A 12,319-nucleotide genomic window follows, 5' to 3' on the forward strand; every position below is an offset into this window, starting at 1 on the left:
CATGTTACTGACATGTGATCTTCAAATATTTCGGTCTATAATGCTCTCATAATAAATTAGGGAGAGAGTTAGAAACAAGTTATATTTAGAAGGACCTACAGCTTCAAGTAGGTATTTTTCAGTCTAGAAAAGATAAATATTACATCATGCATGCTTTCAAAGGAGTTCACATAGTATGTTTGTATTCATTTCCTTAATCCAAGAAAGTCTCAGAAACTATCTAAAATACAGTATAAAATTCTTTGATGGAGATTAATTGATAGGAATCTTGTACTCAATTGTATCGAAAATTAAACATTTCCTGAAAATGCTTTAATTCTCCTCCTCATCCTTTGAATGCATTCACTTCTTCGAGGTTTGTCTGTTGATTTTGGATGGCCAGTCTCTCGACTGTTTTACCACTGACCAAGGCATTCGCCTGCTCTGTGACCTGATCTGGAGAGGTTTCCACAAAGACTGGCTCTTTGCTTGTTTTGTTTTTCACTCACATAGTATGCCTGTGTTGGCAATGGGTCCCCAAGCTGCACCATGCCAGTTCTGTGTGATGTGGCAACATTGCTCCTTCCCGAAACTGTAAACCCTGTGGTCACTCACAAATCTTCGCCTGTCTAGCTTTCATTCTGTCTTAACGCAAAATGTTGCATTGTTTTCTTTCTTTGATTCTGAAGTGAGGGGGCAAAAAGAACAAATAGCCCCAGCTGTTTTCTCTTTCAGCCACTTATGACATGACACTTTGAACTTTGGCAGTTTTATATGTCTCTTTAGGTTAGCTTGCTATTCCTTCTTATCCATACATATGACTCCTAATTAGAAGCCTTCCTAAGAACTTAGACAATGCTCAAGTCCAGGGACAGGGTGGTTGCCTTGAGCTGAAACGCTCAGGAACAGTGCCCAGGCCAAGATCAAGCCTCATGACCCACAAAAACATTATATGAAACTTACATGCTCAAATAGAAAATAAAATGTGAAAAATATCTGCTTCATAGAATTCCTTGGAAATAAGTTAATAATTTCTATTATTAAGAATAAATCTTAAAAGCCAATAATATTCACTCATGTATGTGCATGTAAAATGTATGTATACTTATATAAACATATAAGTAATGCAAGCGTAACTACAATGTGTGATAGGTTAATAAATCCCTCCTCATATGAACAAAAAAAGTTGTTTTCATTGTGGCTTTCCTATAACTTGTTATAAATTGAATGGGATTTTTATAACATCATGCGTAGGAGAAAAAACATGCAAACTTCCTTTGTAATTATGTATTTTTCAATGGAAGTGACACACATCTCCATATTGGCATAATTTTACTGAAATCTAACATTTTATAAGCATTTGCATAGCCTGATAAACTAGAAAATATATTCTGTAAGTCATGACAGACACAATTATGAGAATATGCAAAAAGAATCTTGAATAATAAGTGAAAAATACATCAGTATGATATTACGAGTCTAATTTTTCTACTGTTTGGAGAAACCTAACAATTTTAGAAGAATCTATGACACTTTAAATAATAGATTTATTGATATATTATTCAGCAATTAAATACTTTCACTATAGAATACATTTTTATTTGTTAATGTTAAAATGAAGTATTCTAAGAATCAATTGGTTTGAATGACTTAGCAGTTTAAAAATGGAACATTTCCCTGTGTTTTTCCAGTCTGCTTTAAAAGCCAGGTAAGTCAATGTTCACAATATTGTTCTCCAACTTTGCTTCAAAATGTAACAGATGTTTTATCTGATAAAATTTTAGATGGTCATTTGTACATATCTGTTGAGCTATGTGATCCTCTGCTAGGACTATCCTAGACCTATACTAATTATTACAAGTGAGGGAAACCATGGAACCTATATTTCTTTGCATCTGGCTTAATGCACTTAATATGATTTTCTCCAAGCCTTTCCATTTCCTTATAAATGGGGTGATGTCATTGTTTCTGATGGAAGCATAGAATTCCACATTTTCTTGATCCACTCATGTGCTGAGGTGCATCTGGGTTGGCTCCATGACTTAGCTATGGTAAATAATGCTGCAATGGACATAGCTGTTCTGGTAGCTTTAGTGTGGCCTTGTTTGTGATTGTTTGGATAAATGCTCAGGAGTGAGATTGCTGGGTCATAGGGGAGCTCTATGTTTAGATTTTGAGGAACCTACATACTCCTTTTCAGAGTGGTTGAACCAGATTACATTCCCACATCCCCACCAGCATCTGTTATTTGTTTTCTGGATAATGACCATTCTAACGAGTGAGGTGGAATCTTATTTTATAACCAGAGATGTTGAACATTTATTTATTCATGTGTCTACTAGTTATTCTTATTTCCTCACCAGAGAAGCCTCCTTTTAATTCTTTAGTCCACTTATTGATGGGGTGATGGTTTGTCTGAGGAATTGTTTTAGGGGGTATTTAATATTTTGAGCTCTATATTTTTGATATGACATTTTATATTTTTATAGCTTGTGAAGATCTTCTCCCAATCAGTGGGTTCTCTTTTTCTTTCTTTCTTTCTTTCTTCTTTCTTTCTTTCTTTCTTTCTTTCTTTCTTTCTTTCTTTCTTTCTTTCTTTCTTTCTTTCTTTTTTGTGGGTCATGGTGCTTGAACTCTGGGCCTGGGCCCTGTCCCTGAGCTCTTCAACTCAAGGCTACCATCCTACCCCTGGGGCCACAGCCCCACTTCTCCTTTACAGTGATTAATTGGAGATAAGACTCTTACAGTCTTTAGTGCCTGAGCTGGCTTTGAACCATGATCCTCAGATCTCAGTTTCATGAGTAGTAGGACTACAGGCATGAGCCACTGCGCCTGGAGAGTGGGCTTTCTTTTTCTAGCAATGTCCTTTTTCATGCAGAAGCTCTGCAATGTAATGCCATCCCATTTATCCAACCTTTCTTTGATTTGTTGTGTTTCTGGATTTTTATTTAGGAAGTTTCAACCTATGCCAGGAACCCTAGTGTATTCCTTATTCCTTCCTGTAGTATTTTCAGGGTATCTGATCTTACCTTGAGGTCTTTGATCCATATGGAGTTGATTCTGGTGCAAGGTGATTTATAAGGATCTAACTTTAGCCAGTTCAGCTGGGACCATTTGAAGAAGCTATCTTTCTCACATCTGATGTTTTCAGCCTCTTTATTAAAGATTAGGTGGCCATAGATCTGTGAGGTCATTTCTGGGTCTTCATTTCTATTCCCTTGGTGCTCAGGCCTGTTCATGTGCTGGTATCAAGCTGTTTTTATAACTACAGCTTTGTAATGGAGTTTGAAGTTTGATATTCCTACATCACTGATCTTCCTCCTAAGATTGTTTTTGCTATTTGGGATCTTTTAGTATTCCATATGAAATGTTGGGTTGCTTCTTCTACTTCGTTGAAGAATGTTGTTGGGACCTTGATGGGTATTGCATTGAGTTTGTAAATAGCCTTTGTCAAGATTGTCATTTTCATGACATTAATCCTCCCAGTCCATGAGCTTGAGAGGTTTTTTTCCACTTCCTTAGTTCTGCTTTTGTTTGCTTTTTCAGTTGTTTAAAGTTTTCACCATAGAATTCCTTCACCTCTCTGGTTAATTCCTCAGTATTTTCTGAGGGGAGTATAAAGGGAGTTGTTGCTGTCGATTTCCGCCTTGCTTTTCTCATTGTTGGCAGATAGAAAAGCTATTGAACTTTTTGTGGGTTTATTTTATACCTTGCTACTGGGCCAAAGTTTTTTGTTAGCTCAAGTAACTTGGAAAGAAGTCTATGGGGTTTGTAAAAATATGAATTATGTCATCTATAAAGAGGGAGAATTTTACTACTTTACTTATTTGGATCACCTATATGTTTGTCTCTTGTCTTACTGCTCTGACTAGGAATTAGAATATTATATGTAAGAGTATAGACAGCTGATTTCCTTATCTTGTTCTTGATTTTGGAGGAAATGGTTTTCACCATTCAACATTAAGTATGATGCTAGCTGTAGGTTTCCACGTAATTTTCAAAAGATGTGTTCAGACATATTGAAGCAATAGAAGTGAAATGAAAAAAATAATCTCAGGCTCCATTATTACGGCATCTTCTAGTCCTCCAAATTTGGTGACCATAATATCCCAGGCTTTTCTGATCATAGCATGAGTGGAATTCATAATGAATGAATGTATAAATAATTATTACTATTATGCAAGAAGATTTTATAACAACTGATTTGGGTAATGGTGAATATGAAGGCTATAGTTGACATATCTAGATGAGAATTCTGAAGGATTTTTACTTTGCAAAATAAAATAGAAGTTAAAAGAAAAGCTCAACTCTATATGCAAACCTATGCCTAAATCCAAGCCTATGAATGTCTTTCATAATGAATGAATTTCTAAGTCTCATTTGCTCCTGTAAAATAATATGTCAGAGTGTTACTTTGCTGATTGAGTTGAATTAAGATAAATGATATATCACTCTGGGCCTCCAGCCTATACCCACCTTTACCATGTGACTGAAATAAGTCTAACATATATGCCTTTTTACCTATAATAACATGTTCTCCTTTAGATATTAATAGTTCAACTATATACAGCATTGTTGATCTAGAAATGAATACCTAACTTAGGTGAACATGGTGGCTCCCCTTTGTAATCCTAGCTACTAAGGAGGCTGAGATCTGTGGATCAAGGTCAAAGCCAGACTGGGCAGGAGAGAACCTGAGACTCTTATCTCCAATTAACCTCTAGAAAATGGGAAGTGGGGCTGTGGCTCAAGGGTAGGACAGTAGCCTTGAGCTGAAGAGCCCAGGGACAACACCCAGGCCTAGGGGTAGGGTGGTAATGTTGAGCTAAAGAGCTCAAGGACAGTGCCCAGGCTGAATTCAAGCTCCATGACCCACAAAAATAAATAAATAAATACCTAACTTAAAGCTTTTAAATTAAATTTCTCTCTTCCTTGGTCCCCTCAGCCTGAACTAGAAGTGTATAACCTCGCTCTCTCTTTGCCGGCTCTTTTGGGTAGATTAGTTGCCACAGCAAAGATATAACTTGCTGCCATTAGAGGCTTATACTTGCAACCCTAATCATTAAGCTGAAATTTGAGGACTGAAGTTTGAAGCAGCCCAAGAATGAGAGTCCAAAAGATTCTTATCTCATTTAACCAGTAAAAAGTCAGACATGAATCTGTATAGACCGCTAGTCCTGAGTAAAACAGGTAATGGATCATTCTCAGGTCCTGGATTCAAGCCCGGGCACTGGCACAAAATAAAATTAAATACATTACTTTATCAACTGTCATATATTTCCAGTCACCCCTTCACATTCTCTTTTTGGTTTCCCCTTTGATCCCTTCCTGTGGAAGAAGATATCTTTCTCTATTTTTTTCTTTTCTTTTTTTAAAATTTTATTGTCGGAGTAATGTATACAGGGTTACAGTTACATTTGTCAGGTAGTAGGTGCATTATTTCTTCTCATGCTTTTTTTTTGTCCCCGTTTCCCTCCCTCCACCCCCTCCCAATTATCTTGTTTTCCCCCTTCTCTTCTCTATTTCAAATAAAAATTAAACGTATATACAATATAATACAATATACCAGGTAACAAAGTCATGTTTCAAATGCTTGCTAATCTTCATGGCAGAATTTTCTTCTTATCCCCAAAATCTTGTATTATTGCAATGGCCCTGCTATAAACAGAATCACACACTATGTTTCCCCAATAGACATATATTAACATCCTAACTCACCAACATAGTCATTCATCGAGTCAGAGCTTTGCTTAGGTAAGTAAGCTTAAATCAATATCTAAGAAGGGAGTTCCATAAATTTGGTTCTCCCTCCATCCTTCCCTCTCTCTTTCCTTTCTTTCACACACACACACACACACACACACACACACAGCCACAGATTAAATATGGGCCATATAAGTAAAGGAGGGGAAGGCTGCCATGAACAGAATACACCAGAATCCTATTATATTGACATCCTGATCTCATATTTCTGGAGTCCAGAACTAAAACAAACAACAATGACAACAAAAATTATCTAGATTTAAGCTGCTAGGTTTATAATATTCTGGTATGGGAACCTGAGCACACTGAAAGAGTTTCCCTCTATATGTTGCAGTAATATTTTCAAAGAAAGATTTTGTTTATGTAAGTCAGGAATTTGTTTTACTTTATATTATTATATATTATTTCTATTCTAATCAATATATTGACTACATCCAATACCAAAGTTAAATCTTACTTTTCAGTGTAACATATCAGAAGTTTACCAGTCTACAAAATGAAACATAATGACAAAATTCATCTATATAATCACTTCATGACTTATTATTTTCTATTCTCAAGGAACCACCAATTGCTACCATACAGCACAAAAGAAAAGGCTGGTGGTTAGAAATTTCTGGATGATGCAAAACCAACTTAATCATAAAATTTTAAACTTTTATTTAATTGATAGCCATAAAACATAACACTTGACTCCAACAGGAGTTTATAATGTTTTAACCATACCTCTAACCTTTATGAAAGATCACACTCAAAGTTATAACTGAATAGACTTCAAAAGTCTAGTAAAATATACTTGAGTCCAAAATATATGGCCTGAGAGTTTGGTCGAGTGCTTGCCTAGCATGCACAAAGACCAGGTTTGATTCACCTGTACCACATACATTAAAAAAAATCCAGAAGTGGTGCAGTGGTGCTGTGGCTCAAGTGGTAGAACTCTAGCCTTGAGAAAGCCCAAGGACAATGTTCAGGGCCTGAGTTCAAGGCCAAGGACTGGCAAAAAAAAAAGATATTCACCAAAATGTAATGAAAATCATAACAAATTAAATTTTAGACATTATATGAATACGTGCTTCTAAATAATTTGTGAATAAAAACAAAAAAACAATGAAAATTTAAAATACAATAAATATTACAGAATAAATATTAAGAATATGTTTAGAATAAGGAAAAACAGAATGTACTTAGAAATGCATAACTCAGATTTTAAACACAAATGAATGAATTTAGCAAGTCAAACCTCCCAAATATTACATATAAGAAACAATATAATCAAGAGTATAATATATTCCTTAGCACTACAAATGCATTTCATAAAACACTGAGTACTGCTATTATGATTGTCTTTTCTTGTTGCCATAGTTTCCAGTTGGCTTACAATTAACATGCATTTTTCTCTGGTGGCAAACATCCATGTTATTTACTTTTTTAAAATATGTTTTTATAACAGTTGTATAACAGCATGAAGATTCATTAGGCCAATGAAAAAGGTTAACTTTTGTTATATACATCTCACTACCTTTAAAGCTTTTTTTTTACTTAAAATATGCATTATATTGGCATAATATTTACTCTGACTTGTAGCATTTAGTTAAATAAATTAATTTCATTTATGCTGTTTCCTTCTCTTGCTAATTAATTAATTGATTAATTTGTAAAATTCTAGAACCATATTAATTATGGTTTTGAAAACTATTGTACATTTACTGCTATGGTACTAAATTATAACATCTGGAAGTATTAAAATTCATGTCAGTGGCTATCTATTGATTTTATTCCATGATTATCATTAGTAATAGAAATCATACTTCCTTGAGGAATCACATATTCTTAGATCTTTCACTTTAGGAAGAGTTGGCACCTCTTTAAGAATTTCTTTAAGTGGCAGTTTCATGAACAAGCTTTGGCCAAATGATTCCCTTATCCAAAATGAAGGGATAAGAAAAAATATGTGCCATAACTTGCGGATAACTACTAGACCTGAAACATGCATTAGTACTACTGTACATGATAGGTCGTTGTTGCCATCATTCCCATAGAGCTGGGATCCATTCCATTTGTTAGCACTAAGGGCCTCCAATCACCTTGTCCTTGCAAATATGGAGCCTTATGAGATGACAGCAAAGATCTGAAGGAACATACTCATAATTATTATGAGCCACTAAAATAATACCCACTTTCTTGAAATCATTTATTGCATAATAAACTGATAGAGATGCTATATTTTAACAAATTAGAAATATAACACATTAAACTATAGCTACTAAATTTGAAAAAAACAATAATAAATGTAATTTTTAAAAGTGATGATGTGGTAATGACTGAGTTAATGTAATTTTAGATCAGGTGAACCCTGAGAAGAGAGATGTGAATTTGGTCTAACTCTGTTCATCATCACTGACATACTATTTTGTCTAAAACATAGCAAGCACACAACCAGCCCTAGTGATGTGGCATAGTGGAAAGTTGTCTTCTAAATGACATTCGTTACAATGACTATCACGAACTATGATGCTATGTAACCAGCAAGTGTCCAAATATTTCCAGCCGCTATAACTCTTCCTTATTTACACTTGTTTCTAAATGTGTTGGCCTGAATTCGATTATCTTTACTACTTCCTGTGTTCTGTTCATTAAAGACTGTAAAATCAATCACCCTGGCCAATGCTCTGAAAAAGTGAATGTTCATGAGTTTCTAGAGAGTTAAATGTGGATTCATAGATTCCCACCTTCAAATTATATAAGGCAATATTTCAAGCTAAAATAAGTCACCAAATTAGGGAATTAAAGTCCAACAGTAATTAAACATTCACTTCTCTATTGACACTTGTACAAGAAAGAAGCATTATGCAGGATTAAAAAAAATAAACTTTGAAAGACCCACTCAGGAAGAGCAGAGCTCCCCTATAAGGAGATACTGGCTTCGATATGCTTGGATGGACCCCTAATTCATGCGTGCATGAATTAGGAACAGCAATGCAGGTAAGCAGGCTGAATCACTCTGGGACCTAAGGGTCAAAGTAGTGGAGAGACATAATGAACAAAGGAGCTGCTAGCCTGGGAGAAAAAATTAGACACATTACATTACTCAGGTGTCACAATTTGTGCCATGTACAGTCACTACAGGGACACACTGAAGAATGTGCAAATACAGGGCACCCATCATACAACAAAAATGTGCAAGACTGGTGCTGGGGGTAAGCTTAGTGGGAGAGCAATCCTAAAATGCAGGAGGCCCTGGGTTCAATTTCAGCTCTGAAAAAAAAAATGTAGGTCTGGTTTAAAGAAGGTGCCTCAGCAAGTTGTGGATATTCAACCAAGACCTCTAGACTCCAAGCCACCCAGCTATGCCAGAGGAACTTTTCAGTTTTAATGTAACCCTGTGTCTGATTTCACAAGTGTCAGGGAACAAACCCAAGGATTCAGGTGTGGGTGCAACAGGAGATGAAGAGAAATCGGAAGGAAAATTTAAATAGTTAACTGTAAATCTCAGTCACAACTTAGCTTAAAGTGAGTTGGGAAGAAAGGGAGCAAATTAGTGCATCAGCAACAAAACAGATAAGGATGACATTAATATAAGCCAAACATTTTGCTTGGAATTTACTGGAACATAAATTTACAGATTAAAGTGATTTGGGTGCTCAGGGTAGAGGAGAACCATCTGAGAAAGCATATGCAAGGAAAATACCGTAATTAACATTGCTTCTTTTGTTCTTAATTGAACTAATCATTCACGGTGACAATAGGGATGATTGTATATCAATCTGAACATTTTGATTCATTGTGAAGTATGTTCAAGGATCTATATTCATAAAGGCTCACTCAATTCACTATTCACCTCTTCATTCTACATTAATGGGTAGAAATTTTCCACAAAAATCACACACAGGACAAAGGAAATAGCAATTATCTCTACGTTGGCATTATCATAAAAAGGAGATAAACACAAGGTGTGTGAATATTGGAATTTAAAAGTAGAGTTATCAGTATTTGCAATGTAAATGATATGTAATTTTAAAATCTGAGAAAATCAACCTAGAATATTTGTAAACAAGTTCAGTAAGATAACTGGATACAAAGTGTGTTACATAAATTGTTACTTATTTAAAGTCAGAGAAAAACTTAGAAAATGCAAAATATGAAAATAGCGACTGTCAATATTGGCAGCATTACATACTCATTGGGAACAACCTTCAATAGAAATGTGTAAAATCAATATTAAGTCGAAATGAACTCCAAGAAATGGAAACAAGAGATTTTGTATTGCACTGTCTTCAGTCCATTTTCTTCTTCTTTCCTTTATTCTTTTATTTATTCCCTTTGGTCCCTGTTTTTTTTATTTCTGTAGTGTTTGTCTTGTATATAAGTTTATCTGATTGGTTGCGGGAGAGAAAGGATAAAATGGGTGAAATCACAGAAATGGTGGCGACAAAGGATGAATCAATTCAGTAGTGAAACCCACTAGTCACTATGCTGGGAATATACCATACAACTTTTTAATCAGAAAAAGGAAAGGAAAGGCTCCTAAGAAACAAAGAAACCTTTGATGGGAAAGATCTATAGCAGGTATTTCTACCTGCTAATAAATACATTTAATATCATCTCATTAAGCATGCAGAGAGGATTTCTATCTTGTAATTGAGGTTGATTGCAAGGTAGGTGTGCAGGGAAAATAAGGAAAGTAGCACAAGGAATATTTTTCCTAAAAGAGGTATAATGGTTGGCTGGGGGTGGAATATGAGAATAATTTAATAACAAAATACATTACTGATGTATAGACACATGAAAAGGTCAATAGAATTGTGTTCCCCAGAAGAGAAATATTTCTCTTCTTCTCAAAAAACAAATACCTTGTACATAAGCAGGGTGACTATTTCTATGGGCTTTCTCCACCATGAGAAGAGTATTGGGATTCCTGACTCTGATTCATCAACCTGCTGAACTAGCCTCAGCAAAGGTATCTCTCAGGGCATCTTGTTGGATAACAAAAAGCTTTTCTGGAAGCTTTATCAACTGGACACTGTGACACTACTTAGAGGTAAACACTTCCCTCTGAAATACAAATAATGACTATGTAGCACTGAGTTCAATATATAAATCTTGATATTCTCTGTGTCATTATTATAAACTAAAGAACATTGCCTGAAATAAAATGTGCATAAAATAAACACAATACATCTCAATAGGAAACTATAAAAAGAAGACAATAAAATTCATGTTAAAGGGTAACTATTTTAGGTTTAAAAATTCAAATGTTACCAATCACATTAATGCTATTAATTCAACAAAAATCCAAAGCAAATAAAGCAACATGTATCACAATTTTAAAACATATTTTAACTTAGCAATTATTATAATGTTGCAATAAAAAACTAAGCACAGTAATATCAATAATAGTATTATAGATATACAGTGAATTTATTCAGAGTAACCCCATCTCCAATATTTACAGATAAAAACATCTTGAAATGCACACATAAAAACATTTTCAGCTAAAATTAAGAAGCAAAACTATATTTGCTGACATTTAAAAAGGAATATGATGCTCTGGAGTTATAGTCAAATGTGAAAAGTCATATTCTCTTTTTTGTAAGCAAATACCTTGAACAATAATGTTAACAAAATTATTTCTCTGTTAAGTATTTCTTGTGTTTTATGCTTATGTTAGAAAGTCAAACTGCCTTTAAGCACTCTTAATATATAAAACTAATCCAGTGATAAAAGATGAATAAGAGAAATGAAAAGAAGAAGAAGAAGGAGGAGGAAGAGGAGGAGGAGGAGGAGGAGGAGGAGGAGGAGGAGGAGGGAGAAGAAAATTAGCAATTTAAAATGACATCAAAACAGAAATAAAGTGACTAAAGCATTAGGGTGTTTTTTTTTAATACTACACATTAAAATAAAATGTAACAGCCAACAGAAAGATGGAAATAGCATGGTCACTTTTATGCCCCCAACTGAAGTTAACATTCCAAGAGAAAAATGAGTTGCATTGTGACTCTAAAAATGGGATGATAAATTCATCAGGAAAACATTAATAAGTTTAGGGAATGCCCTGACTATAAATCCTCTTTGATATTACATTAAACATCATTACATAAGACATAGCCCAGTTTTCTAAACTCCTAACATATATGATGCCATATTTTAACATTAGATGGCAATATCTTTGTAGTGTAAATTGGCCTTGCATGTCCAAGGTGTTTCCCACCATCTGCATTTGATGAAATTCATCTCTCAACTTCTGTCTCCCACTGTCTAGAAACCAGAAAACAAACTGAACAAAAAGAAATTACCTAGTGGTGGTATTTATATCTAACTGAACCCTTCAAGCTCAGAAACCAAGGTTTACTTTATCAGCTTTTCAAAGAGCCTTTCATTTTCCCACATTATAGACTAGCAAGATAAATGTGTCTCAGTTATAGAAATACTAGACTTTATTTCTGACACCTGATATTTGTATCTGTCTATGTATCCATTACTATGTTTTATTCATTCTCTATTCCCACAGTGTAAAAATCCATCTTGCCATTGTCTCCCCATGCTTTGGAACACAGACCACTGTCTCCTAATGTATGGT

Source organism: Megascapheus bottae, chromosome 14 (genome assembly GCF_031878675.1).
Source record: "Megascapheus bottae isolate mThoBot1 chromosome 14, mThoBot2.hap1, whole genome shotgun sequence".
NCBI classification, from domain to species: domain Eukaryota; kingdom Metazoa; phylum Chordata; class Mammalia; order Rodentia; family Geomyidae; genus Megascapheus; species Megascapheus bottae.